Genomic DNA, 26,566 nt, shown 5'->3' with positions numbered 1-26,566 from the left:
AAGAAAAAAGAACGTGAAAAAAAATTCGGATGATATCGCTCATTAATTGCTTTTGTGGTCTAAATCTAGACTGCCGCTCCAGCATTGAATTCTTACTTTGTACCTAATTAATTTTTTCGAAACTATAATTATTAGTAATTAAGTCGTATTATTGTAATTTTTCAATTATATATAATAATAATAATAACAATTTTGTAGCTAGTGTAGTTTTTATAACGCTATCTTTGAAGTCGCTGATCAAAAGCCATTTTTACGTGTATTGTTTAAAAGTTATAAATTTTATTTTAAGAAAAAAAAACTATCCTTGAGAAAATTAACAACATTCACTTAAGCGTGTTGATATTTATTATTTAATTCATGTTACACATTTTTCTTAGCAGTTTATCTGTTTCTAGGATACAAGACACGCTGTTTAAAATATAGAACTTAGTTATTCTAAACTGTACTGAACTTCTCATTTCTTTGATCTGAATGCAGAAAATTAGTCAAATTGTTAGGAATGTTTTTGAATGTACAAATGCATACAAATCAAATTTTTAAGAAAATTTTTTTCCGAAAGTTTAATCAATTAAAGCGTTCCAGATTCAATTATGCTTGCTTTTCTACCGTGTTATTATGTTTCTTGGAATAACTCGCATTGTACTGTTCAGTACGTTACTAAATATATTCGAAAGTAAAAGAAAATACTTGCAAATATGGCAATATTTTACGATGTTTGTGGTTAGATTCGCGATAAAATAATTCGCCTGGGATAGTGATTTATTTCCAAAAAGTACAAACCATTATTTTGTTACTGCTACAAGTGGTTGGCAAAAGTTATAATCGAATTAAATCCCTCGATTCTCATCGTTAATTATCTTTAGATCGGCAATCGCTAAAGCTAACCATATCGAGTACCACTGATAACCGAAAATGATAAATCTCTGCTTCTGTAATCTTTCTACATACATTCAGCACCCAAAGTGGCGATGCGTCTTCATCTCTCCTCTTTTTATTTATTTATTTTTTACTCCAATAACTGTTAAAGGAAAGAAATTTATGATTATTTTATTCAAAATTAGCCGAAATAAAGTAAATTGAACACTTAGAAATTTGCATATATGCTTTTTAATTTTTCTCTATCTCCGACTTCTATGTTGATTATCGGAGAATTCTCAATTAGAAAATAAAAAATAATAATAATTAACATAGACCTGGGTCTACATTAATAGTTGGCTTTATGAATGCTATCAAATATCATCCAGAAATGACAATGTTAATTTTGCAGGCTTTACTGGCTTCATTAGTTCCTTGTCTGAAACGACTCTCCCTCTTTCTGCTCCATGCAAGATTAGATTGTGAGCTTTAATTTTATAGACCTTGCAATAAAAGCTGAATCATAACTTTATTATAGTCTGTTATAAAACTTTCTGGTTTATAAATTTTTATTGTTTCTCTAATTGTGAACTAAACTCTATTGTTACCATTTTTTACTTGTTTTATTTTATACTTTGTTTATAATATTTTAAGAAAACAGTTGCTATGCCTGTTCTGGTTTCTCCTCTCTCTGGCTCTCTCTCTCTCTATTAAATATAGTTGAATCATTTACATATAAAAACATAAGGTTAAATTGTAATTTTATGCGCTCACCTTCTTGATTTTCATTTCTTCATAATTACCAACTCTAGCCGTTTGGACATCAAAGAGAATCTTGGATGAAAATGAGATGCTAAATTATTTTCCGAGCTTGTACAGTCTTCTCACACATATTGGTTACTAAAATAACAGTGCCTCCATCTGTTGAATAAGGAAAAAGATTTCCGCCGGTTTTCTGATTCAAGTTACAATTTTTAAATGCCAAAAAAACGTAAAACATCACTCGAAATTGCTGTAAAAGTTTTAATGTCGTTTAAATTCCAAGAAATAATAAGTAAATGTTGTTAAAATCGAATTGTCTGCAGTTTTTCTTCCGGTTAATAATGTAGCAATCGTTTAACTCCATTGAATTCGGACAGAGGGTGATCTAAGAGTTTGATTCTTCTGCGAAAGCAATCTTAAATGGGTTGTAATGGCCACGTGTGCCCACAATGCAGTGCAGTCAAGCATCAACGAAACCTAAGTACAGATCTGCGATATTCATTTCGGTTTAATGTAGATACACAATTGATTTTTATTAACTGTGTTTTGCAGTGGCTATATTTTTGTTTGATATGGTTTTCGCCTGAATGTCTTTTTCCATTCACATTAAGTACTCTGACTAAAAGTAATCGGTTCCAAATTTCTTCCTGGCCATTAAACTACACAAACCGAAAGTAGTTTTATTTGTCGCTCTTACCACTTCTATAGCCTTTAACAGCTTCTTCTCAGTTAATCCCATTTAGAACCTTACTGTGCTCGATCCAGTGTGAGAAGAGCGAATTGCCATTTCAAATTGATGTTTGTATTCGGCCGACTGTCGAAGTAAGACGTTTTGTTTTGGTCGAAGAGAAACCCCTCTCCTAATCAATGATTCTTGAAAGAGTCATACCAGCCGGTTAATTAAGAGTGGACTGATTAGCGATATCGTCGCCTAGATTAATGAACGTCCACACGAACTATACACAACAATGCTTTAACCTCTTCGATGTTCTTCTCGAATAGGGTCAGCGCTCAGGTTATTAGCCGACATACGTGTTAATGTACGGACAGAAACAAAATGGTATTTTTATAAGTTTGGTCACGATGGACAAGATGCCTGCAATCGACTATCACGTTTGAACTTTTGGTACACAAGCGTGCGCCTTGTCTTAATTAGATGTTACCATCCCACCTTCTTTACTTGCTGTTCTGAACTTTACGACCCCCGAAATGGTCTTGTGACTCTCGATAGAGACTTTTATTTGTTAAAAATATATTTGTTCTAGATGTTTATCTATTCAAAATGTGTTATTTGAACTCACTCGATCAAAATTTCTTAACTTTTGAAAGAAGGACGCCTACTATCTGACAGAATATCTTAATGTTTCTAACCCTTTTTTAACGTTTAAAATCGTGCCCGTTCTATATTAAAAATAGTTGAATCATTTAATCCAAGCATTATTTTACAGACGCTCTTATTTTATTTAACTTATATAATTACTTTCCATCGAAGTTAATTATCCCATCCTGTAAATTCTGTTAATACGTTCACTAAAAGGATTGTATTCACCACGTTATACAAAAACCTCCTCAAAAACCCGTTTGTGTTGTAGTTATGTTTGGGTGGAACCAAAAAGGAAATCTTGTCAACTCGATGATGATTGGTCGGTTTGCCATACAATCTGCAGAGAACGTGATTAAGGTGGGCAACATATTGTACATTTAGCTAAGCAATTGTTCTGTCACAAGGTATTGTTTTCACTGGGAGGGAACTTAGATGCGTGATTCGCTTCAGTTATATCTGCTACCTTTGCCGTTCTTGTACCGACCTCATTTTCGTGCTTCGGGATTAATATTGGTCAGAACTCGATTAAATTTCCTTTGTAGAAAATTAAACGTTTGTCGCACATATTTTAATATAGAGACACGAGAAAAGTCTGACGTCGAGAAAAAAAAAACTACTCTTAAAAAGTTGCTTTTACTTTTAGTCAACTGACAGATTAAATTTAATATATATATATATATAACTGGAGTTTGACGATTAAAAAAAAAATAATTTTAGACTTTATTTAAGTATTAAAACTAGTTGCTTAGACATTGATTTTACTGTACTCGGTTGTTTTTCTCGGTACTTCCTTTATTTACTACAGCATTGGATAGTAGTAGTGAAAGGATGGGCGAATAAGTTATAAAATTTGCCACCTGCACTTCAAAATTTGCCGACATCAGCGTCAAGTCGTTAGAAACGTTGTGCATAAATTGGATGTATTGGTTAGTCCAAGGACGTTTCCTCTGTACTGGATACCCACACTAACCCAACTAGCACAAAAAGGTTGGCGATTTGATGACCCCTCGCTGCTTTTATCCCGTCCACCATCTGAGTGATTAATTGCAGTCATGTTATGTTTGATGACTGTAAACCTCCTCGTGTCACGGAGAGAAAAATGGCATTTTTTGGTGCATTGTGTCTTTATTGTCGAATTATCGCTAGGTTCCGTTTTGTTTCGAAGTCACGTTCCAATCTAAATACGAGGATAAAAAAAGATTTATAAAGGTTTTTTTGCGAAATATTTACTTAAGATCGCTTTAATTTTATTCCCGTACAAAAAAAATGTGTCGAGATAACAATAAAGTTGTTTCTTTGTCTGGTATTCGGAGAGGCGTTCGAGTTAGTTCGTGATGTAAAAAGCGTTGTAAGTGATTTCGAATCATAATTAACCTTCTTAGATTAAGTGGTTCTATATTAATTGGTTTGTATTATCGCGATGGAATATGAAAAAAAAACAAGAAAATGAACGTTGTTTAACCCTGTTAATGCGAAAGAAATAATGAAATTTGAGAAATAGGCCAAAGTTGCAATAAAATTTTATTAATCAATAAAATTTATTGAACTATTTAACAGAAAACACTTAGTATTTAACGACAAATATTTGAATTATTATTTTACCGGGAGTTAACTAAATTGATAAAAATGGCCGATTCGAGAAGCGGAACGTTTTCGTCGCATCCGATATTTAGTCATTCAGACATCATTACCGAGCTATTAATGTCACTGGAAAGGAGGAGTGCATAAAACGTTAAGAAACTATTTTCACCGACTGTCTTCTGTATTTGTCTTTTATTGCGTCATAGTCAAAATTAGAACGGGACAACCTCTTAGTTGTGAGGTTATCGAAAATCGGGAAGACGCCATCTTGAAAAGATAACATCTCCAGCGGATGTCTTAAGAACGCCGACGGAATATTATAAATATTTCATTTCACTAATAATTTACTGGTAATTCTCGATCTTAATTGTATCTGCATGCTAATTTTTTTCTCTCTTTTTTTTTTTTGGATATTTTATCAAACCGGACTCGAATTGCTTGTTATCAAACAAACCATTATTTCGCGTGTGTCTCTGATTCATTAACGACGACACGTACGCTATGTCAGAAATGCCGATATCTGTTCGATCTGTAAGTGCCGGGATAGGGACCTTACTGTTGGTATATCTCCGTGCACCTGGTGATGTGCCGTTTGATTGTGTATGCCGAAGATAAAAGCACAACGTATTGTCATAGAAGACTTATAAATAACTCCCTGTGAGACACGCTGTGACGAGTGGGAGAAAAAGTTTCCCGAACGATGACTGGCTATACATCTCTTCAAGTATGTCTCGTTGCCAACTGTTTGTGTGTTACTTGCCTTACTATCGGTCAGAGATCTGGTAGTAACTCTTAAAAGATTTCTTTGTAAACAAAAATGTCTGGACTTGCATAACAGATATCAGACCCAGCTTTGTTTTACTCTATACAATTGACTTTACTCCACGCATCCGCCAGTAGAACTAAAAAATCTTTCTATATAATTCACCATTCTAGCTCGTCGTTGGTTAATAAATTTTTTGCGGAGATCATTTAAATATTTATGTGGCATAATTCCACGTTTAAAGCCTTAAAAAATCTGGTTCAAATTGATATTTTGCGATAACGATCGTTAGTGCGATTTTTATTAGTTTTTTTACTGTTGGTGTTTTTAATTTTTCTCTGTAAAGAATTAATTCTGATGTTATTTATCCAAATGTTTAAGATCGTTACGATCATTTGTAATAATCTTTGCAATAAAAAAAAAAAAAAAAAAGATTATTACACTTTATAACTTTAGTAATAATTCGAAAGCGATTAAAGTTTTAAACATTCATAAAAAGAAATTTAGCAATTAAAAAATGTGTAATATAAATGTACATAAAAGTTATTATTTTATACATATATTTACAATGCATTTTATTAATTCTCATTTATTGTCGTACTTACAGATTTACAGTTTGCTGGATTTTTTACTGATTTTTATAAATTAATACGCCTTATTGATATTTTATACATTTATAAACGTACTTTTTATCGATTTTTCTACAGATTTTATTATTAAAATCTTTTACTAGGCTATATTAAAATTATTATCAAATCTTTACTGGTTTGTGTACTTTTCTGAGACGTTCCTATTATGCTCATTACAGAATTTTACCGATTTTGATAGACGTCTTAATCGCCGACTACTTTTTAAAAATAGATTTCATCCAGAAAATTTTTAAGATTTTATGAAAAGCCAAAGAGCAATTTGTTCCATGTTCTAGCAATTAAAAAAAAAATTTTTTTTAGTTCGCTTCTATAATCACGATCATTAAATTTTTATAAATCACTACACAGTCCAGTTGGCACTTTCTTCTCTGTTGTTTACAAAACAATATTTCCTTTACAAACATCAAAATATGTCTATAATAACTTAATAATAGTTATTTTGCTTAATAAGTTATAAATTATTAGATCTTCTTTTTTGTATAACTGTCAATCAGCTTCTGTCGAGTTTATTGTCATTAAATACTCTTTCGTCTTTAATCTTTTAATAGGATTGGCTTTGGCTCTTTCTCCATTTTTATCAATTTTCATTTTTCAAACATTTCAAAATGATCTTTTCTAACCTTAAAAAACATCTTTGATGAGAGAGCGAACGGATCGAATTCTCGGATATATTCTTACCTGTAACTTACACAATCAGTTTTCATATTTAGTTTCATTAAAAATATATTTAATTCGATCCTTAAGCTATTTACTCGAAGATTTAATGTTAATTTAAATAATCATTTCGTTGAATTTTAAAAGTTATTTTCTAAATACATTTTAAAATATAGCCTTTGGGTCACTTCCTTTGTTTTGTCGATTGAAAATTGTTTCTCTTGTTTATCTAAACAATTAAAGGCGTTTAGGTTAGCGTTAAATATACTTTGTATCGTAATAATTAAATAATAATTTAAAAACATACCGCATATTATAAGTGTAATGCTCTTTCAGACGGTGACATTCTTTGCTTTCATAATTTATTGCAATCTAATTATATAATCCTGTATTTCAAAGTCAACGTGCAACGATCCTTTGTTCCTGCGATTCGTTATATTGATCGTAATTTATTCGCTGTTTATTAATTTGAATAAATTTTTCAATTTTAAATTACGATTTTAAATCAGAAAAAATATAAGATTTTTTTTTATCTTCTGACAGTACGATTTTATTTAATTTTTGTATTTTTTTCTAATTTTTTGGCATCTTTCAAGTATATTTTGCAAGACGAAATCTCTTTCAATTTTATAGAAAAGGATGTTATATCATTCTGATTTATTGCATCCCTATGGGGCCTACGTCTAAAGACGTTTAAGCTACTTGGCATTCACCGTGTTCCAAAAAAAAAGATTAAATATATATTTATACACAGAGTAGATACCTTAAAAAGTTTGTTTTTATACATTATTTATAGACTGTTCATTATTTTGTAATAAGTCAACCTAACTCTGACTTCGTGAGCTTTTAAAAAATTAGCGGCTTCTTCTCTAGAATTATAATAGGTAACTTTAGTAGTCCCGAGTTCACGAGAGAAGAAAAAAAAGAAGTCTTAACAGAAGTCATAAAAGATTCTTTTTTTATTTTTATTCATACATTTAATAGAGCGTCGTAGTATCTTTGGGTGTAGTTGATAATTGGTAAATCGTAAACACGAAGCGGGTTTATAGTCTAAAGACGATTCTTCCTATACCGATAATCAAGGTTGGGAAATAATTAAAACAGGGCGACAAGAGTGTGTTAACATTGAAGGATATTGATTTTAAAGACTGTTATTAGGTTGTCATCACCGACGGACTGAGATAAGTTGTGCTCCCCTCCTTCGCCTCGAGCCAAAGTCGTAACATTCGGGACACACGTAGCCAACAAATTAATGAAACGGGACTTGTCTAGGGCGGGGCTGAGAATCTCGCTATCTTCCTGTCCAATTCACGCCAGTATCATCTTGATAATGCCGCATTTAGATTGTTACCTAATTCCTGGCTAATCGTTCGACTTGTTCGATTCGTAATGACTTAAGTCTATACCCCGTCCCATTTTCTTTACTTTCCTCCATTTACATTATGTTTTATCTCTGTTTGGTTTATATCCCCCACTCCACGGCAATTACTAAAATTGCCTTTTCTCTGATTTAATTCGTTAATTTCTATTTTATTAGAGGATTCTTTTCCAATATCCATTGTGCAGATTTATTTCTCTTTTCGGGTGGTCGTTGGCACATGGCTTTTATTCCATCCCGTCACAAATTTTAATTCTCCAAACAATAAAATTAAAAGCCCCGGATACGAATTTTTGGCCTATCGAAAATTGTACACTCCTGCAGAAAGATGCTCGCTTCTATATACAAATTAAGAGTTTTGTTTCTTTTTGAAATGGTTAGGGACGATTCTATTCCTCGAATAACACAAAGAAGAGTAAATAGAAAACTGGTTTAGACGTTTGGACACGCTGCCTTCTTCTTATTCGGATAGAAATCATGTATGTAAGATTTAACCAGACAAGAAACAACTCTATACTTAAGAAAAAACACAGAAAAGAAAACATTTACTAGTCAGAGTAGTTCACTGACTTTCAAAATCGAATTATTAGTATAAAGGTGTATTAAAATCTAACTAGTTAACCATTAAAAATAAATTATATTGAATCTTACCAGATAGAATCTATACATTGTATCGTACAAATAAGCTAATTAACATAAGTTTCGATTAGAAGATTTATATGGGATGTGTACAAGTCAGTCATTCTGCAAATTTTACAAACCTACGTTAAAAAATATCTAAAGAATAGTAATTGCAACGTATAAACTAATTTTCTAAGTCGTATACAAGTTTAAAAATAAAACTAATAAGAAAAGAAAAGAAAAAAAATTGTTATATAAAGTAACTATCAAGTTTCAAAAATCTGGTTAAGTAATAAGTATCTAACACAATGCGATACAATTAAGTTCTTATTGTTACTAAAGAATTTATATTATAAAAAAAAACATATCATATTGTTTCTTCTCCGCTGATAGAATATAATATATTTAAATTTTAATAAAGTCGCGACTTTATTATTTATCTTTACTTATTTATGAAGCTGTTAGCCTTCTATACATATTTCATAACCGTATTTATGCCTGATAAAATCTATAGGTCTAGGCCCCCTTTATTATTTATTTATAATATAAATAATAATAAAGGGACTTAATTAACAAAATATAAGTTTCTGATTGGCTTGTTTATTTTTATTAGTTAATTTATATAAATATTTAGGATTTTAGGAAGATTATGCATAGAAATTTCATCGAACAAATTTATTCTGTATTACAATTAGAAAAGAAAAGTTTTAATAGTCAAGTACTAATAAATTATACTCACTAATAATAGACTTACCTGAAATTTTAATTAAATTATAAATAAATGTAATGCTTAAGATACACAAGTAAACTTTCCTGAATTTTGTATCATAATTTTACACCGAAGACATTTCCTGAGAGAAACAAGCTGTTTACTATATTTAACTCTATTCAATAGACATTATGTTTAGAAAATTCGATATTTAAAACGATATCCAGCTTTATTTGTAGGTTAAAATGCTTTATTATAGTCAGAAATCTTAATTAAGTTAGAAGCGAAGAATAAAAGTCGTTAATTATTAATACACTTTAATAAATCGATTCAAAAATCAGTGGCACATACAGAACCGTGGCCACTCTTTAGAGGCGCGAACTCATAATTTGCATAGAGCTTATCATATTACCGTTATTATTACATTTACATACCTTACATTAACTAAGGTTAATTGTTTCATAATGCCACTATTCACTGGTCAATGGTTAGTCACTCGTGGAAACTCTACGCATATTTTTCATTAGCAGTCGGCAGAACAAAAAGTGTAAATAAGTATAGCGAAGAAAGGCCGAACTGGGCTTTATGAATTGATTAATATTTGTCACGAGAAACTATCGATGCTTACTTAAATAAATGTATAAATATAGACAACCTTTAGATATCTCGAAGATAAATGCGAAGATTTTTTTAAAAATAAAGATAAAAAGGGGCAAGTTTTTAATAAAATCATCAGAATCTTAATGAAGAAAAAATGAAACGAAATAGAATTTTTAAATATTTAAGTTAGTTTTCTTCAATTTAGCATCGTCTCATTTCTCATCTCGTCTTTTGCCAGGGATGGAAGAAAAGGAAGGGAAAAAAAAGCGATTTTCTACACCACTACATTAACAAACTCGGCAATTTTCTGGATATTGCTAGAATAAAAGAATCGAGGTCATAGATTGGTGAGGCGACTATTCACGGAACCATTTTAAATGTCAAAATATTGTAATAATTGGCCGACGACGTTGGCCCAACGCCAACTTATTCCTTACAAAGTATCGAGTAGAAACGAGACGAGGATGCGAAAAGAAAAAAGCAGATGCGATTGTATTGTATGGCTTTTGCTGCCAAAATGCGAGCATGTCTACCGATGTGTAGGCCCACTTAGTTCGTCTTTCTTCTCCATTTATTTCCTCTTTGCTTCTTCCTCGGGCAAACGCTCGCAACTTGTCCAAGTCGTGACTCGGCAAAGATATGTGAACGGTCACGTGGTACTTTTGCTTCATTTTTACGATCTTTTTGCTCCCGTGCGAGAAGGAAGAAGGGAAGAACGGCATAATTGACGGACATTGCGTGCATCCTTTTAAGTCGACCCTCCCGTATTAATGAAACCAAACTCGGATTCGGTCGGTTCATTTTCTTTTCTTTTTTCTTAATAAGTTTTTTTTTTATTATTCGTAACTTCTCGGAAGTGGCGGCAATAAAATCCCATTGAGACAGAAAGCCGTTCAGTCAGTCGTCTTCTTGACCTATCGATCCGATAGCGTTTCAACATATTCAATGTGTCACCTGCCATTCGGAAAACTTGTTGCGTATTTAGATTTCTCGACACGTATCTTCATTACTGGCCTATAATTCCCAGAGAAGTAACGAACTCTTCTATTCTCACTACGGCTGTCTCGTATTTACCTTGTCACCCCCTTTACACGTTTTCCCTCAAATCGCAGTAGATGATTCGCTGAGAAAAACTGGATGCAACAGGTGTGCCTGGGAATGTCCTGGAACTATAAAGAACAATAAGCAATTGTGTTTGGGGAGTTCTCGTTTTCTTGTTTTTTTTTTTTTTTTGTCTTCTCTTGTCTTTTTTCCGCGAGTAGATCTCTTTATTTAGAAAGAGAAAGTGAATTAAACATGTTTTGAAAGATTTTAGTTGAAAATAAATGCTGTTTTTATGTTTTAACAATATTCATTTTCGTGTTTAATTGATAATATTTTTATTTTTGAGGCAAAAAATTTTATCGTCTCCTATTGAAATAGCTGTTTTTATGTTAGAAAATTGGATTATTTACAGTGATACAACGCAGAAATCAATTAGATTACTTTGATATCTCGTGTAATAAGTTAAATTCTAAGATTGATTGCCGTTGTGACTTTTTTAAACTTTAATTTTTGGATTTAAAAAAGGATAATTTCGACAAGATTTTCTCGACTTATTATTGTTGTTATTGATGTATATTCGTAATTATCAATAATTTTATCATTGATAAACGGGAAGGAGGATGGTCAGAGCGACAATAAGATTCCAAAAATAACTTTCAGTACATTATGTTATATAAGTAAATGATCGTTAAATATCTATTTTGGAACTATTATGTCTAATTAGCAAAGGGGCATAAAACGTGTAGAAGTTTAATCCATCAAAAATTGAAAGAGGGTTTCAGCAAGAGTGATTCGTAAGTGGCCTATAGATCAGTCTCTGTCTCTGTTTTGCTTGTCAAGAGTAGGAAAAAAGCGACCTCTAACGTGACCCGTAACTCTGCTTATTGTGTCCGACAATCTACCCTGAACCTCACAATTCATGCGTGGTCAGGTAGCGCCCAGAGTTTCCGGTTCATCTTCTCCACCGATTTCGACTTGTCCAGATCTCCATTCAGCATTCGACCACCTTTCGGATGACGTCAGCTATTATTTCCTGTCGACACTTCCGGTCCGGAGACTGTTCTGCCCGGGCGATTCCGCAAGATGGCTAACGTCAACACGGGGTTATTAATCGAAAGATTTAAAAAAGCGGAGCCGGATTCGAGCCGGTTGGAAGCCGGGACGGTCACTGTGATTAGTCTGAGAGGGTTGCGAGTCCTCGAGAGTAAAAGAAGATCGACGTCGAAGCGTATCGATTCCATTTAATGATTTCCCCGAGGGGGTCGACTCCCCTTAATGGTCGACGGTACAGTTCCGTTGAGACTGACCAGACGGAGGACACTCGGGAGATGAAGTGTCACTAGGTAGTGTCCTCGGGGTCCACTGTATCTTGGAAGGAGTATCCACCATTCTGCAGTGAAATGTCACTCTGGAGAGGTCATAATTTTCACGAGAAGTGCTTGTTGATTCCTTCTATAGTCGGACAGGCAACTAGGAAAAAAGCAAGACGGTTGCCTGTTGCTGTTGCTTCGGTGACCGCTTCTGTGTCACTTTGTAACCTGGACGACATTATTGATCTCGTTCGCTGTTTCTGTGGTGTGTAGGAGACGACTCCCGTCTTCGAAAATGAGTCTTTTCTTTCTCTTGGATAGATAAGGATTGCCAGACCAGTTGGCTGATCCAATTTGAAGTGGTTTATTCTCCTTTTATTTGAAATGCCGAATTCGTAGATTGACACGCATTAACAATAGCTTCTTTCATCCAGAATTTATCCATATTAAAAATTTTTATTACAGATTAGATCGTAATAATCTTCCGTTCTTCTCCCGCTTATCGATTCCTTCTTACCGGTAATTTATTTTGTTAAAGTTGTGTAAAATTCCGCTATCTCTAAAAGTCTTTATATAAATTGAATCATTGATACGATTCTCTAGTTAGATAAAAGTTCGTCTAGCTTATTAAATTTTAAATCGCCAGATTATCCTCTCCGGTATGTCAAATTAGTTCAACCATTTTTCTTAAGTTTGATGGATAATCCATAATCTGTTTAGCGAAGTATTAAGGAATACATTAACGTTAAATTACGATAAGTGAATATTCCTCAGCGATTTCTGTCGATTTAAAGTTTAAAATAATTTATTTAACGAGAACAATGCAATTTAATTGATATCGAGTAATGAATGCTTGATTAAAAAATCCCTTTTTTACGTCGACATTTTTTATTTAAAAAACACCTTAATTGAGCATGTTTTACATTGAAGTCTCTGGAGTTGAGCATTTTTTTTTATTGAAAATGCTCCCAAATGAGTCATTTGTATAGAGCAAACATTCAATTGAATATTTTTTTTACTCTCAATTACGCAGATATTTTTATTAAAAAACTTTACCGTATCGATTACAATTCTTTTTATTAAATGCTCTCGTTTAAGTATTTGAGCAATGGCTTACGTTTCGCATTAAAATTTCACTTTATTTTATTAAAACTCTAATTTTTCCTTTTTTGTTAAATACTAAAAAATATTTAAAGTCATTCTGCTTATAAAAATTCGGCTGAGCCTATTTATTGTTATAAAATACACTAAGTTGCGCGTATTTTTTTTTCTTGAATACTTTCCATTCATGCGGCGTGTTATTTTTTTTATTTATTTAATAAAGACTCGACTGCGTAAGTATTTTTTACCTTCGGTAAACGAATGGATCAAATTTATTAAGAAATTTCATAAACTCGTATAATAGTCGAATGATTAATACTTTTTATTTTAGCTTCTCTCGTTTAATTACTTAATAATAGTCTGGAGAGTTTGTATTGCCTTGGTGTTTTTGTCGTTAATTTATGCGTTTTTATTGAATTATACGAAAAATCCAGAAATAAATTTAAAAATTGATCACTATTCTGTACTAGACACGCTATCGTCTACCTAATTATAAGTTAGTACGGATCAAAAATACGTCAGAATGGTCTAGAAACGAAATTCAATCATCGATGCCATCGATTGAAAGATTATTATTATTTTTTTTTTCCTCCGTTTATAGATTTATATAAACCGAGTTCTAATCGGAATTAAAATCATTCAATTTAAACAAGCGAAAAATGTTTTTAAAAATTAATTTTTCTTTCTTAATTCTTAGGATTTAAGAATGGCGCAAAGTCTTTTTCCCTATTATTTTTGAAAGTAATTATTCGACCGTAATTAAAATCAAGTATTTTGTCGAGATTAATGTTAGTCTGCATCGAGCAGAGTGCTGTTTCGTAGAACTCGAACTACAATTAAATATTTGTTGAATGAATGGTATAGGGACAATTACGGGATTTTGACGACGAAACACAGACTTACCAAAAATAACAAATGGAGAAAAATTAGATGTTATAAAGACGTATGTGACATAATTCGTTTAAAATTATATATATCTTCCTGTAATTGTATCAATGCGGATGGTTCTTTCTTTTTCTTGAATGTATGAAATATTAATTGCGTAATGGAAAGATCGCATTAGGCCAAATTAACACGCAATACTATAAATACATGAAAGCCATAATAAAGAGAGAGCTGTTTGGGAGGAAATTCTCTTCTTGCTTTTAGTTGAACGCTTGTTAAATCTAAAAATATTACTCGATAATACGTAGACGAATTTATAATTTCAAAAAAAGAAAAAATCGGAAATACTTGGCTCAGATGCTAACGTAAGTCGGTGCGTAAATTCGACGGTTATAGATAATAAGTAAATTTGATCCGGAAAATAAAATTAAAACAAACAACGTAATTATATATTAAAAAATGCTACCTAAAGCAGCGATGCATCATCGAACAAAAAAAGTAGAAATAATTAGCAGATCAGAAAAAGTTACAGACTGACGCATTGACAGACTAAACATTGTCCCGCTTCATTTAACTCGAGAATTTTCTTTGTCACTACATCATGTTTTTTGGATGGTAAAATATTTTGTACATAGCTTCGAACGTCATTTTTCTATAAATGGGACATTCGTTTTAATGTAATATCGCGCTGAATTAAAACAAATTTCGCACAAGTCTAGTCTGTGTTAATTATTTTCAAAACTTTTTCGTTCTCGTTCTGCATTAAAGTTCACAACTGCGAAACGGTGGGATCACTTTTCGTTAGGATTATCGTTATGATTTTTATAGCGCTAATCTCTATGGAAGTTTTCTCGTTTTGATAACTTTACATTGCAACGCGGCATTACTATTTTCGTTTCCAAATAAAATGTATTTTTACGAATTCAAAATTATAAAAGTCGCTTAAAATTTGTTGGGGGGAGGGAAATGTAACTTGCTACGGATTAATTTGGTGGAGGACCGATAAGCATTTGGTGCCGAACCCTACACTACAGATCCCGATCACCCGATGTAATTAAGCTTTTATGAAGATGATAGATCCTCCAATTTTGTTATGTTTATGGCGATTTATTGACGAAACATGCATTTTCGTCTGTGTCTTACGATCGGCACTTTTATCTCCATCAATTTACTTCTCGACATTCTCTTTTCTGAATGTATATTGTGGACGTGTGCAATTACCCAAGTGTCCATTATCAGGTATCTACCTTGGCAACACTCTTGTGATAACGGGAGATTTACAATGCTGTATTAATAGCATGCGGCGAAGGTAAGACAATCGAACGCCTTTGTCCTCTCGTCATTTGTTGGGTCGACCTGGACGAGTTGACTGTTGATGGGTCGACGATTATTAAATTGTCAACCATTTGTCACAATTAGAAAACGGACTGCAGCGAGATTCGTTCCATTACACGAAATGTACGTCCACAAGCGTCTGGATTATCGACTGTTTATCTCGGAATTGTGGAAAACGGCGGCTTTTGACGTATCGACACACGTTCGAACTTTATCTAAACGCGCAGAGAGATTTAGTGACTCGTCTCCGTAATAGATTTTAAGAGACGGGGCGATATATCAAACTATATGGACGTTGTGAATTGATTCACCGTCGTCTAATTGTCGTAGCTGTAAGCAAACTTAGTAAACAAGGAGACTGTTAAACATTCTATTGTTCACGATACGATCAAATGCGGGTAATTGAAACGCCGTTCGTAGCAGAATTGCTATTTAGCCAGCCGAGGTCAACTACACCGACAAAGGAGTGAAAAAACGGGAGTCGAGTCGATCTTGAAAAGGAGCCGCCAACACGTCTTCTAACTTCATCTGATTGATTTGTGGGGCAATAATTGAGCGGCGAAAAACAAGTCGGCCCAACAAACCCGGACAAGATCACGTATAGAATTGTCACTTCGGGGAATAATTAGGGGTCCGATTGACTACGTGCCAGTCGGGAGAAGTTAATTGCTGCCGCGGACCGAATGGGTCAGTGCATAGAACTGACGGTCGAATTCCTGGTACCAGACGTACCGCCCGTAAGTCACGGCCCGGGGACGGATCTCTCTTACTCACTCCGCACCGAAACCGATAAAGGGTATCCGCCTTCTTCACCCCTCTCTACATTAAATGGCCTCATCTGACCGATCAACAGACTGACGAACCAGATGGCCGTAGTCGACGGCCGGCCATTATCGGCACGTTACGAACCGAGCCGAATTTTATGGAGTCGTCCCCATCTACCACTTGTGCCGCACGGTTCAAATTTCCTCTCTTATTTTCACCCCTCCCGATTTTGTTTATTACCACTCCCGGCGGTACTGTTTTCTATCCTCTCGTCCGCTCTGCCACTTCCCCCCGGATAATGCCCCGGCCATCAGCCGGGGAGCTTTTTATCTGGCTCTCACCCCCCGCTCGGTCCCGGGACTGGCATATTTGCGCTCGAGACAGCTGGCAGCAAATATTGCCGCTGTCTATCATGAATGTAATGTCGCCAGATCCATTGATTGGAGACGCCATCGGGGGCTCGCGAAGTGGGGATACCGACCTCACTTGGCTCTCGGGACGCCGTATATCGCCACCCATATCCGACGCTATTGTACACCGAATTACGGAATTTGTACTCTCGAAATTAGTTCCCACCGACCGATTAACGTCCGCGACTTACGCGACTTTCTTTTCAGATTTGCGATTTATCGAGCGCGTCAGCCCGGCCGATTGTATTATAATTCATTTTATAGTCGAATGCAACCCTTTTATCGCCGGGTAATATAATAATACGAGGTATTGTACTCCAGGTTCCCACAGAAGTCGACCAAATCTTATCGCTACCGGTAGAAATAATTTCGCTCACAGCCGTTTGTATCGACTGTCCGTGCCTCTATCGGTGACCGTAGTCTGCTTTTGGCCTTCTTTTTTCGCATTTCTACTCACTTTTTCTATTAACGAGCGGCAGATATGCCACAGGTGCGCCGCAGACCACCTGTTGTCATTATCTCTCTCCCACTTGTAGGCGCCTATGATGCTGTGCAGTTCACCTGTCGATGAGAAGGACAATTATCGATTACGACGAATCTGTAGACGATACAAGTAAATCAGCGCCATTTTTACTTTCACTCATTCGAGCTGTTTGGAAACAAAACGACGGCGTCGGTTCGTGTTGGCGTTTTTATTTATTTATTTATTTCAAACCACTCGGAAGAGGAGTTGTAAAATTTTTGTTTCTATTTCTTTCTCCATAGCAGAGAAAGATAATTTGATTTTTCATTTATATATTCAGTATATGAGCGAAAGAAACACGCGGAGGAAGCGGAATTTTTATTCTCTAAAAATGGACAGTAGTAGTAATTTTGAAGAAACGGACTCCTCGGAGATCGTAAAAATTTCACCAAACGCATCCGGCCTTCGACAAGCAAAAATAATCTGACGGAGCTAAAAAAATCGATTTTTAGAATCTTGTTGCGATGTACAAACGAACGAGAAGAACGGGCATTAATGACCAGTTAAATTTTATTACTGTCTAAGCAAGGTAATCGATAAGGCGAAAATGGGCGATATTAATTAGAAAAAGAGGTGAACCGATCGATAAAGTGAAGAGGCAACGGTTACTATAGCAATGCACGCGACGTGTGATGTCACGCCCGCGTGTGTCAGTATTTTTACGACTTTATCGACTGCACCCTCCCTACCAACTACCTGGTCTGCGTGACTCGTGACGGTTCACGCGAGCCTAAAACTCGCGGAGTCTTCGCGTGCATTATAGAGAGAGAGAGAGTTAGAAACAGGGACAGACAGACCTAAGCATTCATTGGAGTGGACCCCTCCTGTGCCACATGGCACCTGACCCGTTTCGCACGCAGATTCGGGTGGATGGCCTGTCCGTGATTTACTGCTCAGAATCGAGCGAGTGTTTACGATCGACCGACCAGTTAAACAACGCCTCACTCCCCAATCGCCGAACCAATCAATTCCCACAGAGCAGTCGTTTCATTGCTCGTCATAAACATTCCATTTACCAAATGACCGAAATAATGGCCACCAGCGGACGGCAAATGGAGAGTTGCGAAAGGTCACTCTGGTCACTTCTAATATAGGTAGGTGCGTTCTTACTCAACAGTAAAATATCGTCCCCCGTGGTGGTGTTTTTTTATTCCCCTTTCCTTCTGCCGCGTATTGAAAAGAGTAGGTTTTTGTGTTGTTTGGATGGCAGCTTGCCAACCGAGCTTAATGTTTTGTGGGATGTCAGTCGCCGACCACCCCATCTTAATAACCCTCGCGCGGTACTCCGACACGCCGAATATCATTATTACATCTGGGGATGTGCTGTGGAAATGTATCGCTGCACAACAAATATTGACAGCGTTCCAGACTCTGAAATAATTACTCTCCCACTCTGTCTCTCTTTGCACCTCCTCCCCTCTTCGACTTGATGTTCTTTCTTCTCGGAATCTTTTGCGTCTGTGGTTTGCGCGTTCGCATTTCGGGTTTTGTTTAACAAGTCCAACGACTTATCTGGCCAATTTTTAATTTTCTTACCCTGCCGTCTGCTCGATCGCTCAAATTATTTTCTTCCGCATCTCATTCTTCGTGCGGTTTTTAGCGCTCGGATTTCCGACTTGTGCTTAATGAATAAAAAACATTTTCGGTCAGTTTCGAGTTTTTTATTTTTTCGATTGCTAAGATTATTTTCTTGCTAACGTATTACCCGCACTCCTATTCTTTACCGAACTGTGAAGATGCTTATTTAATTTCGTTTAATGAGTGAGCTTAAGCATTTTCATGCAGTCGGGCAATATTTTAGAATAGTTTACGACGGTTACAAAAGGAGGATTATACCGTGTTGTTTGATAAAATAAGAGCAATAAGCCCACTACTTTCACTTCATTGTTTTATTGTCTAAACACGTGGAATGAGTTTTTTTCTGTCAAAAGAGATATATTGGTAACATCTTGTCGAGTTTCTATTATTGGTAAATGACTGTTTTGTTCATCAGCTTTACCAGGATAGAATCCAAACTTTGATGAATGCCTATACATTGTCTGAACGTTTTTAGTTTTAATTTTATCGCCGGGTTAAAGTAATGAAGAAAATATGGGTCGTGTTTAGTTAGTGTAAAATAAATAACTATAGTTTTTTCCACTAATTATTTTTTACGACTGAATATAATTAGTTAATGTATGTATATATATATAACATTATTAATATATTTTATTTCTTATAAAGTAAAAACGATGAACATAATAGAAAATGCGTCAAAAATGCAACTTGCTAAATTAATCAAGATGATAGAATAACAACAAAAACAAATCAAGCAACAAACAATATTAATGCGATCGCAGAAGTAATGTAAATTTGTTGTTATCCGTCATTCATTAAATTCTTTAACATTATCGATCCTTTTTATGAAAATCGAGACACGGATTAAGAACATAAAGATCATGTCCACATCAGTTTTCATCTAAGGATCCTTAATGCTACCACCGTAAATCCTTTTTATTGCGGGTCTCGAATCTTTGACCTTCTCCACTCGTGTATTTTTTTTTCTTTCTTTCTCTCTCTCTTTCCGTGTTCTGCTCGTATTTTAACCAAAATGCAATTGTTTTAAGTGACTGCAAACGCCGTTCGGAATTTATAACGCGAAATGAAAGACAGTTCGAATTACATTATTTATAGAAAATTTAAATATTTTTCAAATTCGTTCTTTAATTAGATATTTATTTGAAAATTCTAAAAGTACAATTCGTCCGGATTGATTTTTGATTCACTAAATATAAATATCGTGTTATTTCCTTTCTTTTTTGAGGGGGGATAAATACTTTCGAAGATTTAAGTATGAAAACGGCGAGTGAAATGTGAAGCAATTGTTCTTTCTTTATGTATGCGAGAAAGAGATTTAATTGTATCCATCGCCGACCCTTAAACATAAAGGAAAAAAGATTAAAATTTGAAGTCTAACCTTAATTAAATGAACGAAATTTATTTCGGCCTCGTTTAATTAAGAGTTCAATCCGGACATAACCATTCTGTTCAGAAAAATAAAATATCCTAATTCCGAACAGTTGCGTTTTGCCACATAATTTGATTTATAAAAATGGACCTAAGGAGATACACTTATAGGCCTAGAGATTTCTCAACGAAATTCGATATTGGCTACAGTGTTTTATCTTCAATTTTTTATACCGGAGAAAATTTTCCGGCCATTCATGAGGATTGAATCCGGTAGTAGCATTGAGTGAATGCATTTAAGTGCATGTCTTTCACATAAATTTGCAGAAAAATCGGTTCTTTCTCCCTTCTTTTTTCTTCGTAATTTACAGATTGATCATCTTGTTTTTAAAATAACTGTACTTTAATTCCATTTTTGTCCCTGCATAGTAGATGCGTTAACAATTAAATTTATCTTTTAAACACCCGATTTCAGCAACTGGAATATGCTCCAGATTTTTTTTCTACTTAGATTTTTATTGGGAAACAAAACTAATAAACGTTTTAAAGTATTATTATATCACAGCTGTGTTTTATATAGATGTTATTGCAATAAATATGTTATAGTGTATTAAATCGTCACCAAACTTTAATAGTGTCGAGTCTGTTTAATACGATATTTTGATTTTATTTGTTCATAATAGATTTATGGTGTTAAGTGTTTTTCGAATAATTATAAGCGTTGGAAAAAAATTTTTCGAAGGATAACCCCTAACACGAGCCCAAACCGAACATTGATTTCGGCAGGGGTATTACCTTTTTATCATGCGATTAATATATAGGTACTGTACGTATACTCAGTTTAAGTGCATAAACATACGTACACGCACTTAAGTCGCTATTATATAGACTACGGGGTGTAGAAACAATGTATAGCTTCGTGTATTTCGCGATTACATTGTTTCTCATGGGATCACGATAAAAACACGTAGTCCTCATCTTATGCCGATATAGAATACCGATTATGCTATACAATGCTTTTAAACTAATTTTAAATTTTTTATGAATCGCTATTGGCAAAACATATTCCGAAGTAACTTTAGAGCCCTACCCCAAGCAGGATCCATATCGTTTGGAAATTTGAAGGGAAGAAAAAAGAAGTTAATGTCGTTCGATTCCGAATTTAAATAATACATGATGAACAGTTTTTCGTATTTTATTATTTAAAGAAAGGTGAAAAAACTGTTAAATAATACAGCTTGGTTCACGATAGCTGGTACGATTTACGTTAACTTTATACTCTATTATGGCTTCTAATAGTTCAATTAATACCAGGAAAATTAATTTACAAAATGAAAATTTTTGTATAACATTTTATTTTAAAGTATAATATTGGATAAAGTGTATTTCACGATTTTGAGGTATTTTATACCGAATCATGCTGAATCTTATCGTAAGATTGTAATGAAATACAGTACAGTGTGCCATAAGATTATGCTGAAGTGAAACAATTTATCAACGATTATAATCTCGCTTAATTTTTTAAAAATTGAAAATCTTTTTCAAATTGTCAAGTACTATAAGAGAGGGAATCCGTTTTGATCGAACTGAAAAACCTTTCCATTAAAAGATATCAAAAATTAACGGAAGGAAAGTAGATCCCATAGTCTACATTCGTTCCATTCAATAAGGAAAGAGATGGTTTCAAACATTTATAATTAGCGAGTATTTAAAAAAAATGAGCTTTAGGCCTTTCTTGCATTATTTATTCTTTCGTTTTTGTTTAGGCTTACATCACGCATATTTTTAAAACTTTCTTTTAAATAGGAATGAAACAGATTTATTTCATTTACAATATATTACTGTATATACAAAATTTGTGTAAATTAATGCATTAAATTTATACGCAATTGTCATTATGTGTTTGTCTCTATCGTTTCGTAGCGAATGCTGCCGTGTTATTTACACAATAATAACTTATCTACAATTTTTATAAATGTATTTTTCTCTATAATTTATTAGCATTGAAAACATTTTGAAGGAAAAGCGATAAAATTATTTCAGTTAGGAAATTTTTCTGTTTGCTTACTTTTTTCGCATTTTTTAATTGCAAAATTAACAATAAGTTTTTAATTTATTATTGTTTTCTTCATTGTATTTTTAGCGTATTATTTTACAACACTTTTCCTATTACTGTGACATTGAAAGGATTGTGAGAATGACGACTTCTGTCATCTATTCCATTAATCTGCCGTCATTCTTTCTCAGAAAAACCGAGAAGGTCACGTCGCTTCAGACTTTAATTAAGGCCTTATTATTGATCAGTTATGCTTTAAAAAATGGCGAGTCGCTGGCGTTTTTACAAATAAATTTACGGAAAAAATTCGCATCTTTCTCTCAGGAAAGAAGAAAAAAAGAAAAAGAAAGAAAGACTTGAAAGTAAAAAGAAAAAATCAACAGAGTTTCTGGATGAAGGCGAAGCGAACCGATGGATTCAAATGTTTAACCAAGACGATTACACACTTTCGGTGAAAAGCGACAACTCCAAAAAGGTTTAGAGGAATGCCGAATTTCTGCAGCGACTAACAAAAACGTTTAAGGCGATTAAATGGCGTCGTTAATGTTCCTCTACGCCCAGGAGTCTCACCTGCGACAGTGGCTGGCAAAGAAGTCGGAGCCGTGTCGCCAATAATTACATTCGAGGTTTTGTTGGGACGAATACGGGGGACGAAGGGATAGTCAGTGCGAGGAAACAAAAGTTGTAGCGAGAAATATGCAGTCGTGAGAATTACAACCATCGCGAGCAATATTATAGACCCGGCAGCGACCTACCCTCGCAACAATGTAAAGCTGTTACGTACCTCTCCGTATGAGGAATGGTGCGCACGTGTTTTTAATTAAATGGATCCTCTGCATTCTTGCCTCTGCACATTCCGTCTCAAGTCGCCGAGGATATTGCAGTAAAGTAAAGAAACTATGTTATAGTGCAGTTTTAAACATTTGTTGTGCCGCTAGTCTTAAAAGAGGACTTTATGACACTTCGGTCGCAGATGGTTTTCGGCCGTCTTATTGGGACCGGTAAGAGTCGAGTCAGATCAGCTACGGGCGATTTAACACCAAAAGGACCCTTAGGGGTGGGTGGGAAAAAAGGGGCAATACCAGGAGGATGGTTAATGAAATTCTGTAAGCCATGCACATGACAATATAATTCCTCATTTTTCCGACTGAGCTCTTTTAAACGGAATGAAAAACTGTGCAACGGTGCAGAAACATCGAGTTACCAGTTAACGGAAATTTGGAAAACGTGTTTGTCTGTCAACCTCGACTTAGACAATGAAGGTGCGATACCTGGCGAATTGGATAGTCGCTTCTAATTCGGTCGTTTTAAACGTAGGGCTAGGATCCGAGAAGTCGTAATTACTAAAAAGTAGCGGGACAACCGTATTGTGAAAGATATAGGTGCTCGGTGTTTCCATGCATACTTCTTAATAGGACAGACTTAAAAAACTTCCGTTCTTAAACCAGCTCTCGTCTTCCAGATGCTTTTTTTTTCTAATGTAAATCGGCCGACATTTAGGTGAAGGTTAGGCGGGAGAATTCCTTCGGTGCCGTAGTATAACGTTTGCTTACTAATCAACCATCTACACACTAATGTGGTGCAACGCGACCACATCAAAGAAGAGTGTCCGCGAGGTTTAGTGCAATTTCGTGATTCGTTCCCCCCACCCTTTATTGTCCTGTGTGTAGCGTATTGTAGGTGGAACATGTCAGGTGTTGCCCCGGGCTGGTAGTAACAATAGGCTGCTCACTACCGACTTTTACCTGGGGCCAAGTCGTTATGAAAACCTGATGTATTGGGTAAACGTGGAGACGGCTTGTTTTAATCATACTTGCTCCTCTCGCTCCGACGTCGGGGACGGTTAGAAGAAGAAAGAATAAAAAACTGCGGCGTTCTGGTAATTAGAACACAACGGGCCAAACAGACCCAATCCCCAGGGCAGAATTAGAGAACATTAGCTCTAGTATCGGGCAGTGTGTCAGAGATATTTCCCTCGAGGTGGTCGCTTTTATTGATCGAACTACCGATGGCCGTCTACAATGATTGGGAGTCGGCAAGTCTTCCTTTCCCTCCGCTACCACGAAAAAAAATACTCTCTCCCGTTTTGTGTGCGGCCTCATTGCAAATCATTCTGACATCTAAAGCGGGGGAGATGGAGTGCGGCCGGGTATATAGCCTAAAACAATTTAAACAGGTTTAACCAAACACTTCTGCCCAGCGCTAGCCACCTCTTAGTCCTTCGTTTTAATAAATGCGTTCTTATCTGCCTTGGCTGCCTTTAACTGGCTTTGCAACGCACTATCTGTCAATCATCGTCGTTCCTTTCGCTTTCACTAGAAATTCCTTTTCAACGCACGAGGTCAACCGATTTCGTTTCAAGCGAACCAGAAGGGAAGACCTACTTTTCCCATTCTTCGCGATGTGTGACGTTATACCTACAAACCCACTATCAATCGACGGCGGAAAAGAGGGGGAAATTCGTCAACATCCGTCATTTGTAGATAAAAGATAAATAATAAATCTCTTTATAAAAGTTTTTCATTATTCTCTTTGTATAATCACGTGCCAGATTCTACTTCCGTAGCATTAAACCGAGGAAAATGTCTACTTGCGAATGAGAAGTATTTTGGCTCTAGTAGTGGTAGCCTGCTATAAAACGAGTCTGAAGCAGTACATTTGTTTTACCTGCTGCCATGCCAACCTGACTTAGACAGAACTAAAATTGTCATTAGTGATTCACTGGAACCCTCCTTCTTTTCTCCCGTTCTCAGCTTTGTGCCAGCAGCTCTCCAATTTGGCTATGCTCAATCATTTGGCAGCGAGAGAATACTGCAACTCTCTACTACAGCTGATACTAGTGGAGTGTGGATGAAATATGGGACTGTCAGCCCCCTTTCCTGTTCTCTGCCGCTGCCTCATTTTCATTCGAAGTTCCCTTGTAGCATTTAGGCGCCTGTTGCTTAGTGGAATTCCAAACTCTTCTTTTCGCACTAGCCTTGTCAGTTTTACTTCATTCTATCTTTCAGACCTTTCTGTCCGCTATCCGCTATTGGTGATAGACTAATTTCACTAACCCTTCTATAATGGAACTTTCCATCAATTATTCAGTGAAATTGCTGCGCACGTTGCTAAAATTGGACTCTATAATTGGTAATTAGAAAGATACTAGATTAACACCTCCCTTTTTTTCTCCTTTTGCTCGACTTGGTCGAATCGAGTTTTTCTATCTCTTTTTTCTACGATTTGCCTTCAGGGAACGTAGAAGTTGAAGGAAGTTGCATGTTTCAATTAGCTCACTGATAATTTATTTCTACTCGTATAAGGAAATAACAGGAGATTTCCCAGGTCTTGACACCTGCAGCTATCGTCTTGATGACAAATGGTTAGTTGGTGGTGGACGAGTTCGTGTCCAACACCTGCTGCGACATGTTATGGGACGGATAAATCGCCATTAACGGATGGGTTATTCACCTCCATTAGTAAAGTTACAATGCATTTTGATTCGGTGGCCGGATTATCGCGCTTTCTTAATAGGGCCGAGGGAGGGGAGAAGAGAACGAGCTAAACCCCATTAGTAAAACGTAAATAATAATAACAATAATAAAAGGAACAATAATAAAAAATATGGCCAAGCAATAAATTGAACCTTCCTATTTACGGAGTAAAACAAATTGGATCACGTGACTGACACAACGTGGAACTTTTACTCTCCGTTGGAAAATGGGTCCGACGGATGAGATAGTAAAGCTCACAGAAAGAGAAAGGGTGTGGATGTTAAAATTCACCCATTGTGCACCTGTGTACGGATGGACTAACAGGGTCATTCGGTTGAGCAAATCTGTGCTTTTTTTCGTAGTCTAGTAAGCAGTGAAATCATCGTAGATAATTCTCTGCATCTAACTAACTATAAACCGCACATGACGTTTAAATCCGCTCTGCTCATTCCTAAGTCTCATCATTGCTGCGGGTATTTGTAATTTGCCTCGGGCTGGATGCTTAACTTGTACAGGTAACGGTGATGGTTTTTTTTATCTTGTTCGATAGCGGAAGTTTCCCTCTCCTTCTCTCGCTTTTGTTTAAAAAACATTTTAAACTGTTGAACAATGCAGTGGTTTATCATACATTAACTTTTCTTCTCGTCGTCTCTGAATTCCTTTTACTGTACTGTGCCGAATGCTCGGTTTCGTTTTATCGTTAAAGTTCCGACAGTCGACAAGCATTTACTGTATAAATTTAATGTCGGTAATTTAAATAGTTAGTAATGTATTGATATCTTAAATTTTCTATGATTTAGTAAGCGCAGGTCGTTATA

At 35.3% G+C, this 26,566-nt stretch overlaps 1 protein-coding gene across 14 annotated transcripts in view; it reads left to right on the top strand.

The window, feature by feature from the left end:
• Nucleotides 1-26,566, top strand: part of LOC136985016 (homeobox protein cut-like 1) — a 223,805-nt gene that overhangs the window by 88,602 nt on the left and 108,637 nt on the right. Inside the window, exon 1 of one of the 14 annotated variants that reach the window (XM_067282193.1) lies at nt 18,268-18,364. The exons of the other annotated variants lie outside the window; for them this stretch is intronic. The gene's annotated coding sequence lies outside the window, so the exon portion shown is untranslated. Of the gene's footprint in view, nt 1-18,267; nt 18,365-26,566 lie in introns of those variants that run through there. 14 annotated transcript variants of the gene reach the window in all.

Source organism: Centruroides vittatus, unplaced genomic scaffold (genome assembly GCF_030686945.1).
Source record: "Centruroides vittatus isolate TY-2023 unplaced genomic scaffold, ASM3068694v2 contig_943, whole genome shotgun sequence".
Taxonomy (NCBI): Eukaryota; Metazoa; Arthropoda; class Arachnida; order Scorpiones; family Buthidae; genus Centruroides; species Centruroides vittatus.
The sequence above is the reverse complement of the archived record's forward strand: the minus strand, read 5'-3'. Positions and strand labels throughout refer to the sequence as shown.